The sequence below is a fragment of the Schistocerca nitens genome, chromosome 2 (genome assembly GCF_023898315.1).
Source record: "Schistocerca nitens isolate TAMUIC-IGC-003100 chromosome 2, iqSchNite1.1, whole genome shotgun sequence".
NCBI classification, from domain to species: domain Eukaryota; kingdom Metazoa; phylum Arthropoda; class Insecta; order Orthoptera; family Acrididae; genus Schistocerca; species Schistocerca nitens.
This window is the reverse complement of record NC_064615.1, coordinates 596,279,329-596,291,355: the sequence shown is the minus strand read 5'-3', so window position 1 is coordinate 596,291,355 and position 12,027 is coordinate 596,279,329.

The window sequence follows — 12,027 nt, the reverse complement described above, 5'->3', positions numbered from 1 at the left end:
GTTTGCAAAATATTTGTTGAAGGTCCCTGCAATTTCTGTTGGGCAAGAAATCATTTGTCCTTCATAACATAAGTTTACATTTTTATATTGTTTAGTTTCACTTGTTGTTTGATTTTTTATAACTTCCCATATAGCTTTAGATTTGTTTTTTGAGTTTTCAATGTATTTGTCATTTGCCATTGTTTTAGCTTTCCTTACAACATTTTTGAGGATCCTCTTGTAATTCTTCAGGTACAAATGAAATTCATGAGGCATGTTCTGTGTCTTTGCTATATCGTGTAATCTTCTTTTCTCTGCACAAGATATTCTAATACCTATTGTAATCCATTTGTTCTTCTTGAAGTTAGGTTGACATTTTTGCTTTTTTAATGGAAATGCAGCTTCAAAGTATGACATGAAGATTTCCATGAATTTTTCAAACTTTTTGTTAGTATTTTCACAGGTATACACTTCATACCAAGTTTCTTCACTTAGTCTCTGTACAAAAAGGTTTATTTGTTTGTTAGTGAATTTCCTTGCTTCTTTTACAAGTTCCTCTTTCTCAGTTGTTTCACTTGGGGTGTGCAAAGCAATAAACTGTGCATAGTGATCACTGAAGCCAGTATTAAGATTTCCGGCACATAAATTGTGATTTACATTTGTGTTTATTAATATCTGATCAATTGTTGAGCTAGTTGTTGGTGTAACTCTTGTAGGAGAGTCTATGGTGGATTTTATGTTATATGTTTCCAGTAGGGTCATCAAGCTTTGCTGGTCTTTTGAGATTTCTTGAAAATCAATATTAAAATCTCCACATATGATCACTGTTTTGTTGAAGTTTTTTTATAGTATTTAAAGCTGCTTCTAGTTGGTGACAGAAATCATTTAAGTTCCCATCAGGGCTCCTATATACACAGATGATTATTAATTTTAACGCAGAGAGTTCAACTGCGGATACTTCAAAAATTTTCTCTTCAGCTAACAGTTCAATGTATTTTATGTTACAATAATCAATGCCACTTTTAACAAATATACATGACCCTCCATGACTGGATGTAATTCTAGAAAATGATGAAGAAAGATTGAAGTCTGCAAGTTTTGTGACTGACATTGCATCTTTAGGCAGCCAGTGTTCAGTTATACACACTACAGAAACGTTTTTTAGCTCATCAGTACATAAAATTTCAACTTCACTTAATTTGTTTAGCAATGATTGGACATTTTGATGAATCAGCATGAAATTAAAGGGTTTGTTAGGCTTTGGCATATTTAATTGATCACTTACCTTTACCCTGTCAATAAAAAATCATTCAGGTGTGCTGGAAGTACTGCTTTTCTTTTCCCGACTGCACCTATTCTTCTATTATCATCTGCAGCAGCATTTTCTTCTGTGTCTGGTTCCCCTGGTAGTTCTTCAGCTGCTGCATCTGCTGTTGATAATATTGCTGCTGGTGTTTGAGCTGGGTCTGCAATTGGTAGAGCTGTTACTACATTCATTGTGCCTGAATATTGGAGGCACCTAGTTCCTTCTTTTGTTGTTGATGTTGGTGAGTGAGGTCTTGCTGGCGTTGTTTCCTTCGAATATTTGGGGGGGCCAATCCAGGATGATTTTACTTTTGAGTGTTTGATGCCTCTTGGTGATAATTTCTTCAATTTTTCCGACGAGCAGTTTTTTCCCCATGTTGTTCACGTGCAATCCATGTAAAGTGTGGAATCTACGCCCAATATTATTAACATTTACGAGTTCTACATTTCTGAAATGTTTGCAAAGTAATGAAATTTGTTGGTTGGCATTGATTATTTCATTATTTACGCATGACCAAGACGGTAAGTCATGCCGATGTGGAATGTTCAGCACTAAAACATTTGTGTGTGTCAACTGTCCTAAGCACCTTTTTAGTTCTTGTTTTGCTTTGTGGGTTTCGTTTTTATATACGTCATTTGACCCACCTATTAGCACAACAAAGTCTTCAGAGGATAAGTCAGCAACGTCTGTGGATCGTACATGATTGCAAACTTCCGACATAGAAGCACCAGGCTTTATGTAAGCGATTGTTTGTAAACTGGACTGACCGTTCAGAAGGCGAGCAAATCCACGACCATGACTGTCTGCCATCAAAACTACTTTTCTTCGTTTAGGTTTCTCTGCCTGTTTAGAAGGTCCACCGTCGTTATGGCCAAACAATTTAGTATCAGCGCTGGACATATACTTCATATTTGGGTCACGCAAGTGTTCAGGTCTTTCAGTTTCATTTCCTTTCATAACAGTAGTTGAGTTGTTAGGCATTGTTTTGGATGTATCACTCCGCGTATTTGTAGTTTCATATTCAGCTCGGAAGTTAGTTTTATCACATGCACAATGTTTCTTACCTTGCACGGTTGATTGCACACTGAACCTGCTTGTAAACGCGGTATTAGGGTCATACAATAACCTTTGTTGAGAATGAGGCACTTTGTTTTTCACTTTGCCTGGAATTTCGTGGTTACTGTGAGGCATGTTTGATGTAGGTTCACACTTTCTGGTCGTAAGTTTTTTTAGTTCGCTCATCAGAGTATTAATGGTTAATTGCAGACTACTTAAACGATCATTTAACTTTCTGATTTCATCACTACAATTCGTGCACACGCTGTTTTTATCGGTGTAATTTTCACTTTTTTCCGCATGAACACTATGCATATCAACACTAGCCGCCATCTTCTATAGATGACTGTGCATACGTCGCTCTACAGAAGTTCTGGACACTGAAGGGTTTGAAAAAAGACGTTTGTTTGATGACTGCCGTGGGTCTGGAGAAAATGATTTTGAAATTTGAAAAGATGGGTTCTTTTAGTGAGCAACCCGGTAGGCAGAGAGACGAAACGAATTGATTCGACATCAGTGGTAGCAGTGGCCACAGCAATGCAAGAGGGGACGAGTGGTTGTGTGCAAACGTGTAGCGCACAGAGAACTGCCCAAACATTGGACATACCTGTCAGCATGGTGTGTAAAATCTTACAAAATATCCTTTTTTGCTATCCATTCAAAATAACCCATGTGCAAGAGACGCTACCTGTTGACCTGCCAGCAAGAGAGACCTCTGCTTTAGAATTTCTTGCTCGCATAGAACTGGACAATGAATGGCCGTGACAGATTTTGTGCTCAGACAAAGCCCACTTCCATCTGACAGGGTATGTCAGTACACAGAATTGTCGAATATGGGCAGCGGAAAAATCCAAATGCAAATCAACCAGTACTACTTCATCCTGAAAAGATCACTGTGTGGTGCGGGTTTACGGTATCATTTCTCATAGGGCCATATTTCTTTCGAAGAGATGGGTGCTTCCTGTCCTGTTACCTGTACCGTCACTGGTAGGCGCTATGTGTGTATTTTGCACAGCCACGTCCTTCCAGCTCTCCAACAGCATGGATGTGTGGATGGGATCATTTTCATACAAGATGGCGCACCTCCACACACTGCAAATCCAGTTAAGCAGCTGCTGAAGTACCATTTCGGAAATGCTAGAATTATCATCCCCCATTTCTCTACAGCCTGCCCATACTGATCACCTGATCTTAAAATATGTGTGACTTCTGGCTGTGAAACTATTTGAAAGATGTTGTGTTCAGTGTTCCGATTGCAAAATTGTCTGCATCGAAGGCACGCACTGCGCAACACATTCGAAATGTGGCCCTGGAAACATGCTGTTTCTCAATTTCAACTTTTAGCAGAAAATGGTGGACCACATATTGAACATGTTTTACGCCAGTAACACGGAAATTAATAACCAGATTTGATTTTGATTCATGCTTTTTATGCGGTTTTTGGCCTCAAGACAATTAAAACCCGGTGTGATTGGTGCTTTTTATGCGGTTTTTGGCCTCGGGACAGTTAAAAACTGATATGATTGATGGTCTTTATGTGGTTTTTGGCCTCAGGACAATTAAAAACAGATTTTTCACATCAGATTTGATATGACCTTGCCATGGTGGATGGGCTTACGTAACTAGCAGTATCACACCTGTACACCCATGCACACTGAATAGTACAGTTTGTTTAACATCAAACGTACACCTTAGGCATTGCTGTATGATTCATTTGTCATTTGTAGTCGACCACTATTAAATTATGATGCTTACAGCGCCATCTACTGCAACATATTGCAACTTTTTATTTTTCTTCTGCCATTAAAAAAAATGGCTCTGAGCACTATGGGACTTAACTTCTGAGGTCATTAGTCCCCTACAGCTTAGAACTACTTAAACCTAACTAAACCTACGGACATCACACACATACACGCCCGAGGCAGGATTCGAAGCTGCGACCGTAGTAGTCGCGCGGTTCCAGACTCTAGCACCTAAAACTGCTTGGCCACCCCGGCCGGCCTTCTGCCATACGGTTTCTCTCTTCTCCGATAATATTCCGTTGCAATTTGATGCCATTCTGACTGGTGGTGTTATTTCTACAGCAGCTTGGAAGTCTAACTTTAATTATAATCACCCTGTATACCACACTGACCCCAATTGGATCTTCTCTCAAATTTGGCGATGAAAATGTTAAAATTTTGATTGTTTGTTGTTGTGGTCTTCAGTCTTGTGACTGGTTTCATTCAGCTCTCAATGCTACTCTATCCTGTGCAAGCTTCTTCATCTCCCAGTACTTACTGCAACCTACGTCCTTCTGAATCTGCTTAGTATATTCATCTCTTGGTCTCCCTCTACGATTTTTACCCTCCACACTGCCCTCCAATGCTAAATTTGTGATCCCTTGATGCCTCAGAACATGTCCTACCAACCGGCCCCTTCTTCTCATCAAGTTGTACCACAAACTCCTCTTCTCCCCAATTCTGTTCAATACCTCCTCATTAGTTATGTGATCTACCCATCTAATCTTCAGCATTCTTCTGTAGTACCACATTTCGAAAGCTTCTATTCTCTTCTTGTCCAAACTATTTATCGTCTATGTTTCACTTCCATACATGGCTACACTCCATACAAATACTTTCAGAAACGACTTCCTGACACTTAAATCTATACTCGATGTTAACAAATTTCTCTTCTTCAGAAACGCTTTCCTTGCCATTGCCAGTCTACATTTTATATCTTCTCTACTTCGACCATCCTCAGTTATTTTGCTCCCCAAATAGCAAAACTCCTTTACTACTTTAAGTGTCTCATTTCCTAATCTCATTCCCTCAGAATCACCCGACTACATTCCATTATCCTCGTTTTGCTTTTGTTGATGTTCATCTTATATCATCCTTTCAAGACATTGTCCATTCCGTTCAACTGCTCTTCCAGGTCCTTTGCTGTCTCTGACAGAATTACAATGTTATCGGCGAACCTCAAAGTTTTTATTTCTTCTCCATAGATTTTAATACCTACTCCGAATTTTTCTTTTGTTTCCTTTACTGCTTGTTCAATACAAAGGTTGAATAACATTGGGGAGAGGCTACAACCCTGTCTCACTCCCTTTCCAACCACTGCTTCCCTTTCATGTCCCTCGACTCTTATAACTGCCATCTGGTTTCTGTACAAATTGTAAATAGCCTTTCGCTCCCTGTATTTTACCCCTGCAATCGTCAGGATTTGAGAGAGTATTCCAGTCAACATTGTCAAAAGCTTTCTCTAAGTCTACAAATGCTAGAAACGTAGGTTTGCCTTTCCTTAATCTTTCTTCTAAGATAAGTTGTAGGGTCAGTATTGCCTCACGTGTTCCAATATTTCTACAGAATCCAAACTGATCTTCCCTGAGGGCGGCTTTTACCAGTTTTTCCATTCGCCTGTAAAGAATTCATGTTAGTATTTTGCAGCCGTGACTTATTAAACTGATAGTTCGGTAATTTTCACATCTGTCAACACCTACTTTCTTTGGGATTGGAATTATTATATTCTTCTTGAAGTCTGAGGTATTTCGCCTGTCTCATACATCTTGCTCACCACATGGTAGAGTTTTGTTAGGACTGGCTCTCCCAAGGCTGTCAGTAGTTCTAATGGAATAATGTCTTCTCCCGGAGCCTTGTTTCAATTCAGGTCTTTCGGTGCTCTGTCAAACTCTTCACGCAGTATCGTATCTCCCATTTCATCTTCATCTACATTCTCTTCCATTTCTTTAATATTGTCCTCAAGTACATCGCCCTTGTATAGACCCTCTATATACTCCTTCCACCTTTCTGCTTTCCCTTCTTTGCTTAGGACTGGGTTTCCATCGGAGATCTTGATATTCATGCAAGTGGTTCTCGTTTCTCCAAAGGTCTCTTTAATTTTCCTGTAGGCAGTATCTATCTTACCCCTAGTGAGATAAGCATCTACATCCTTACATTTGTCCTCTAGCCATCCCTGCTTAGCCATTTTGCACTTCCTGTCGATCTAATTTTTAAGACATTTGTATCCCTTTTTGCCTGCTTCATTTACTGCATTTTTATATTTTCTCCTTTCATCAATTAAATCCAATATTTCTTCTGTTACCCAAGGATTTCTACTAGCCCTCGTCTTTTTACCTACTTGATCCTCTGCTGCCTTCACTACTTCATCCCTCAGAGTATATCCACTCTTCTTCTACTGTATTTCTTTCCCCAATTCCTATCAATTATTTACTAATGCTCTCCCTGAAACTTTGTACAACCTCTGGCTTAGTCAGTTTATCCGGGTCCCATCTCCTTAAATTCCCACCTTTTTGCAGTTTCTTCAGTTTTATCTACATAACCAATAGATTGTGGTCAGAGTCTACATCTCCCCCTGGAAATGTCTTACAATTTAAAACCTGGTTCCTAAATCTCTGTCTTACCATTGTATCACCTATCTGATGCCTTCTGAGACCTCCAGGCTTCTTTCATGTATACAACCTTCTTTTATGATTCTTGAACCAAGTGTTAGCTATGATTAAGTTATGTTCTGTGCAAAATTCTACCAGTCGGCTTCCTCTTTCATTTCTTGCCCCCAATCCATATTCACCTACTACGTTTCCTTCTCTCCCTTTTCCTACTATCGAAGTCCAGTCACCTATGACCTTTAAATTTTTGTCTCCCTTCACTATCTGGATAATTTCTTTTATCTCATCATACATTTCATCAATTTCTTCATCATCTGCAGAGCTAGTTGGCATATAAACTTGTACTACTGTAGTAGGCGTGGGCTTCATGTCTATCTTGGCCACAATAATGCGTTCACTATGCTGTTTGTAGTAGCTTACCCGCACTCCTATTTTTTTATTCATTATTAAACCTACTCCTGCATTACCCCTATTTGACTTTGTATTTATAACTCTGTATTCACCTGACCAGAAATCTTGTTCCTCCTGCCATCGAACCTCACTAATTCCCACTACATCTAACTTTAACCTATCCATTTCCCTTTCTAAATTTTTTAACCTACCTGCCCGATTAAGGGATCTGACATTCCACGCTCCGATCCATGGAATGCCAGTTTTCTTTCTCCTGATAACGACATCCTCTTGAGTAGTCCCTGCCCAGAGCTCCGAATGGGGGACTATTTTACCTCCAGAATATTTTACCCAAGAGGACGCCATCATCATTTAATCATATAATAAAGCTGCATGCCCTCGGGAAAAATTATGGCCGTAGTTTCCCCCTGCTTTCAGCCGTTTGCAGTACCAGCACAGCAAGGCTGTTTTGGTTAGTGTTACAAGGCCAGATCAGTCAATCATCCAGACTGTTGCCACTGAAAATACCTTATTCTTATGTTTTTTAGGGTGGGAAATCTAAATATGATACTTCAAAAACTATATCACCCACCATTTCTTCACATTTTACAGTTAAATTTATTAAATTAAGCTATTTGTTAAAGAATTTAACATCTTCTATATAGTTAAAATAATTTTAAAAAGAGGTGTAATGAATGTAGATGACATTATGTAGCACTGCTGAAAAATATTTGCTGGCAAAAAAGTTATTTTTTGTGTTAACAGATGGTGTTTTGTTTACTGTCAACCTAACCTCACTTTCCCATTTCCTGTACATGTGCTCAGTACCAGCATCGTGGTTGTAAAAACTCTGCTGACAGTTTTTGTTGTATTTGTGGTGAATTTGTGATTAAAAAACACCAAAGAAACATTACAGACTTTGTGAAAAAGGTTTATCTATCATACTTTGGATCTAAACTTTAGGCGTCGCATAAGGTATGGTATGTGTGTGTTGAAGATCTGAGAAAAGATCTAAAAAGGAGAAAAAAGCCTTTAGATTTGCTGTTCCTATGATATGGAGTCAGCCAAGAAATCATTCTGATGATTGCTACTTTTGCAGTGTTGATATTACTGGTAATAATCCAAAAACAGGAAGGTAATAAGCTACCCTAAGCTTCCATCCGCCATCTGACCAGTAGGGCATGGTGTAGCCTTGTCTGTTCCTGAACCACCAGATGATTTAAATTCTTTTCCAACAGAAGTATTTTCTGATGTACAATCTGATTTACATGAACCAGATGATGATGAATTCCATTGTAATACAGAAAGTCTAGAGCCCAAATTGTTTACTCAGACCGAGCTTAACGATTTGGTTACAGATCTGGACTTAACGAAAGAAAAAGCTGGATTGTTTGGCTCTAGATTAAAAGAAAAACACTTATTGGCAGTTGTAACCAGCATAAACAAGAGAGAGCAGCAATTTTCAAAGTTTTTTCAACAAAAAGGTGATTCAGTGTACTGGTCAGAAGTTTCCGGTCTGATGAGTGAGTTTGGTATTGAATACAAAAAGGAAGACTGGAGGCTCTTTATTGATTCATCTGAAACTAGTTTATAGGCTGTTTTATTACACAATGGTAACATGTATGCATCTATACCTGTTGGACATTCAGTACATATGAAAGAAAGCTATGGAAACCTGGAAATAGTGCTAAATAAAATGGGCAATGCTGCTCATGGTTGGATGAAATGTGGTGATCTAAAAGTCAGCAAGGTGGCTTTACCAAATTTCCATGTTTCTTGTGTAAATGGGACAGTGGGGCTAGGGAATAACATTGGTGCAGAAAGAACTCACTTGTGAGGGAGTCTTTAAAACCTGGTGAGAACATTCTATGCAAAAACCATGTAGATCGAAAAAACATACTCCTACCATCTCTACATACAAAATTAGGCCTAATGAAACAGTTTGTAAAGGCTTTGCCTAAAGATGGACCATGCTGTAAGTAACTCTGCCAAAAATTTTCGCACCTTTCAGAAGCTAAAGTAAAAGAAGGCGTCTTTGTCAGACCTGACATTAGAAAATTGATGTTTGATGTTAACTTTGAATCCACAATGACCTTAAATGAGAAAGAAGCATGGGTATCATTCAAGCAAGTCATTACAAAGTTCTTAGGACATTAAAAAGACCCAGAATATGTTTCTATTATAGTTACAATGTTAAAGAAGTTTAAAACTTTAGGATGTTTAATGAGCTGAAAGTTCACTTTTTGAACAGTCACCTTGATTACTTCCCAGGCAATATGGGAGATGTTAGTAAGGAGCAAGGAGAGTGTTTTCGCCAGGACATTAAAATGATGGAAAAACGCTACCAAGGCCGCTGGAACACCAACATGATGGGGGACTACTGTTGATCACTTCACCAAGAAGTTCAGCAAGCGACTCATCATAGAAAAAGCTACACAAGAACGTTCAAAGAAAAAAGAGAAATAAAATAGAAACCAATTCCAGCTGATGAGTGAATCCTCTATTAATGCATATCATTGTTTTAAGTAGCTTACTGTAAATACAAACCATGCTTATGTTGTAACAAAGTCTTTCATTAATTTCCCCATTTACCATATGTTGTTGTTGTTGTGGTCTTCAGTCCTGAGACTGGTTTCATGCAGCTCTCCATGCTACTCTATCCTGTGCAAGTTTCTTTATCTCCCAGTACCTACATTTGTCTGTAAAGAATTCGCGTTAGTATTTTGCAGCTGTGACTTATTAAACTGATAGTTCGGTAATTTTCACATCTGTCAACACCTGCTTTCTTTGGGATTGGAATTATTATATTCTTCTTGAAGTCTGAGGGTACTTCGCCTGTCTCATACATCTTGCTCTCCAGATGGTAGAGTTTTGTCAGGACTGGCTCTCCCAAGGTCGTCAGTAGTTCTAATGGAATGTTGTCTACTCCTGGGGCCTTGTTTCGGCTCAGGTCTTTCAGTGCTCTGTCAAACTCTTCACGCAGTATCATATCTCCCATTTCATCTTCATCTACATTCTCTTCCATTTCTATCCTCAAGTACATCGCCCTTGTACAGACCCTCTATATACTCCTTCTACCTTTCTGCTTTCCCTGCTTTGGTTAGGACTGGGTTTCCACCTGAGCTCTTGATATTCATACAAGTGGTTCTCTTTTCACCAAAGGTCTCTTTAATTTTCCTGTGGGCAGTATCAATCTTACCCCTAGTGAGATAAGCCTCTACATCCTTACATTTGTCCTCTAGCCATCCCTGCTTAGCCATTTTGCACTTCCTGTCAATCTCGTTTTTGAGACGTTTGCATTCCTTTTGCCTGCTTCATTTACTGCGTTTTTATGTTTCCTCCTTTCATCAATTAAATTCAATATTTCTTCTGTTACCCAAGGATTTCTACTATCCCTCATCTTTTACCTACTTGATCCTCTGCTGCCTTCACTACTTCATCTCTCAAAGCTACCCATTCTTCTTCTACTGTGTTTCTTTCCCCCATTCCTGTCAATTGTTCCCTTATGCTCTCCCTGAGACTCTGTACAACCTCTGGTTTAGTCAGTTTATCCAGGTCCCATCTCCTTAAATTCCCACCTTTTTGCAGTTTCTTCAGTTTTAATCTGCAGGTCATAACCAATAGATTGTGGTCAGAGTCCACATCTGCCCTTGGAAATGTCTTACAATTTAAAACCTGGTTCCTAAATCTCTGTCTTGCCATTATATAATCTATCTGATACCTTTTAGTATCTCTGGGATTCTTCCATGTATACAATCTTGTCTTATGATTCTTGAACCAAGTGTTAGCTATGATTAAGTTATGCTCTGTGCAAAATTCTACCAGACGGCTTCGTCTTTCATTTCTTACCCCCAATCCATATTCACCTACTATGTGTCCTTCTCTCCCTTTTCCTACACTCGAATTCCAGTCACCCATGACTATTAAATTTTCATCTCCCTTCACTATCTGAATAATTTCTTTTATCTCATCATACATCTCATCAATTTCTTCATCATCTGCAGAGCTAGTTGGCATATAAACTTGTACTACTGTAGTAGGCGTGGGCTTCATGTCTATCTTGGCTACAATAATGCGTTCACTATGCTGTTTGTAGAAGCTTACCCGCACTCCTATTTTTTATTCATTATTAATCCTACTCCTGCATTACCCCTATTTGATTTTGTATTTATAACCCTGTATTCACCTGACCAAAAGTCCTGTTCCTCCTGCCACCGAACTTCACCAATTCCCACTATATCTAACTTTAACCTATCCATTTCCCTTTCTAAATTTTCTAACCTACCTGCCCGGTTAAGGGATCTGACATTCCAAGCTCCGATCCTTGGAACGCCAGTTTTCTTTTTCTGATGATGACGTCCTCTTGAGTAGTCCCCGCCCGGAGATCCGAATGGGGGACTATTTTACCTGCGGAATACTTTACCCAAGAGGACGCCATCATCATTTAACCATACAGTAAAGCTGCATGCCCTCAGGAAAAATTACGGCTGTAGTTTCCCCTTGCTTTCAGCCGTTTGCAGTACCAGCACAGCAAGGCCGTTTTGGTTATTGTTACAAGGCCAGAGCAGTCAATCATCCAGACTGTTGCCCCTGCAACTACTGAAAAGTCTGCTGTCCCTCTTCAGGAACCACACGTTTGTCTGGCCTCTCAACAGATCCCCCTCCGTGGTGGCTGCACCTGCGGTAAGGCTATCTGTATTGTTGAGGCACGCAAGCCTCCCCACCAGCGGCAAGGTCCTTGGTTCATAGCATAGGATTTTTATACTATACAATAAAAAGTATATTGCTCACAAACTATGGGTGATAAAAACAAACTAAGGCTAGATTTGGATTCAGCTCATAAAAATCTATAAAGAACAGCTATCAAAGTAAAAAAAATTTTTTTCAAAAAAATTTTTTTCATTGGCCT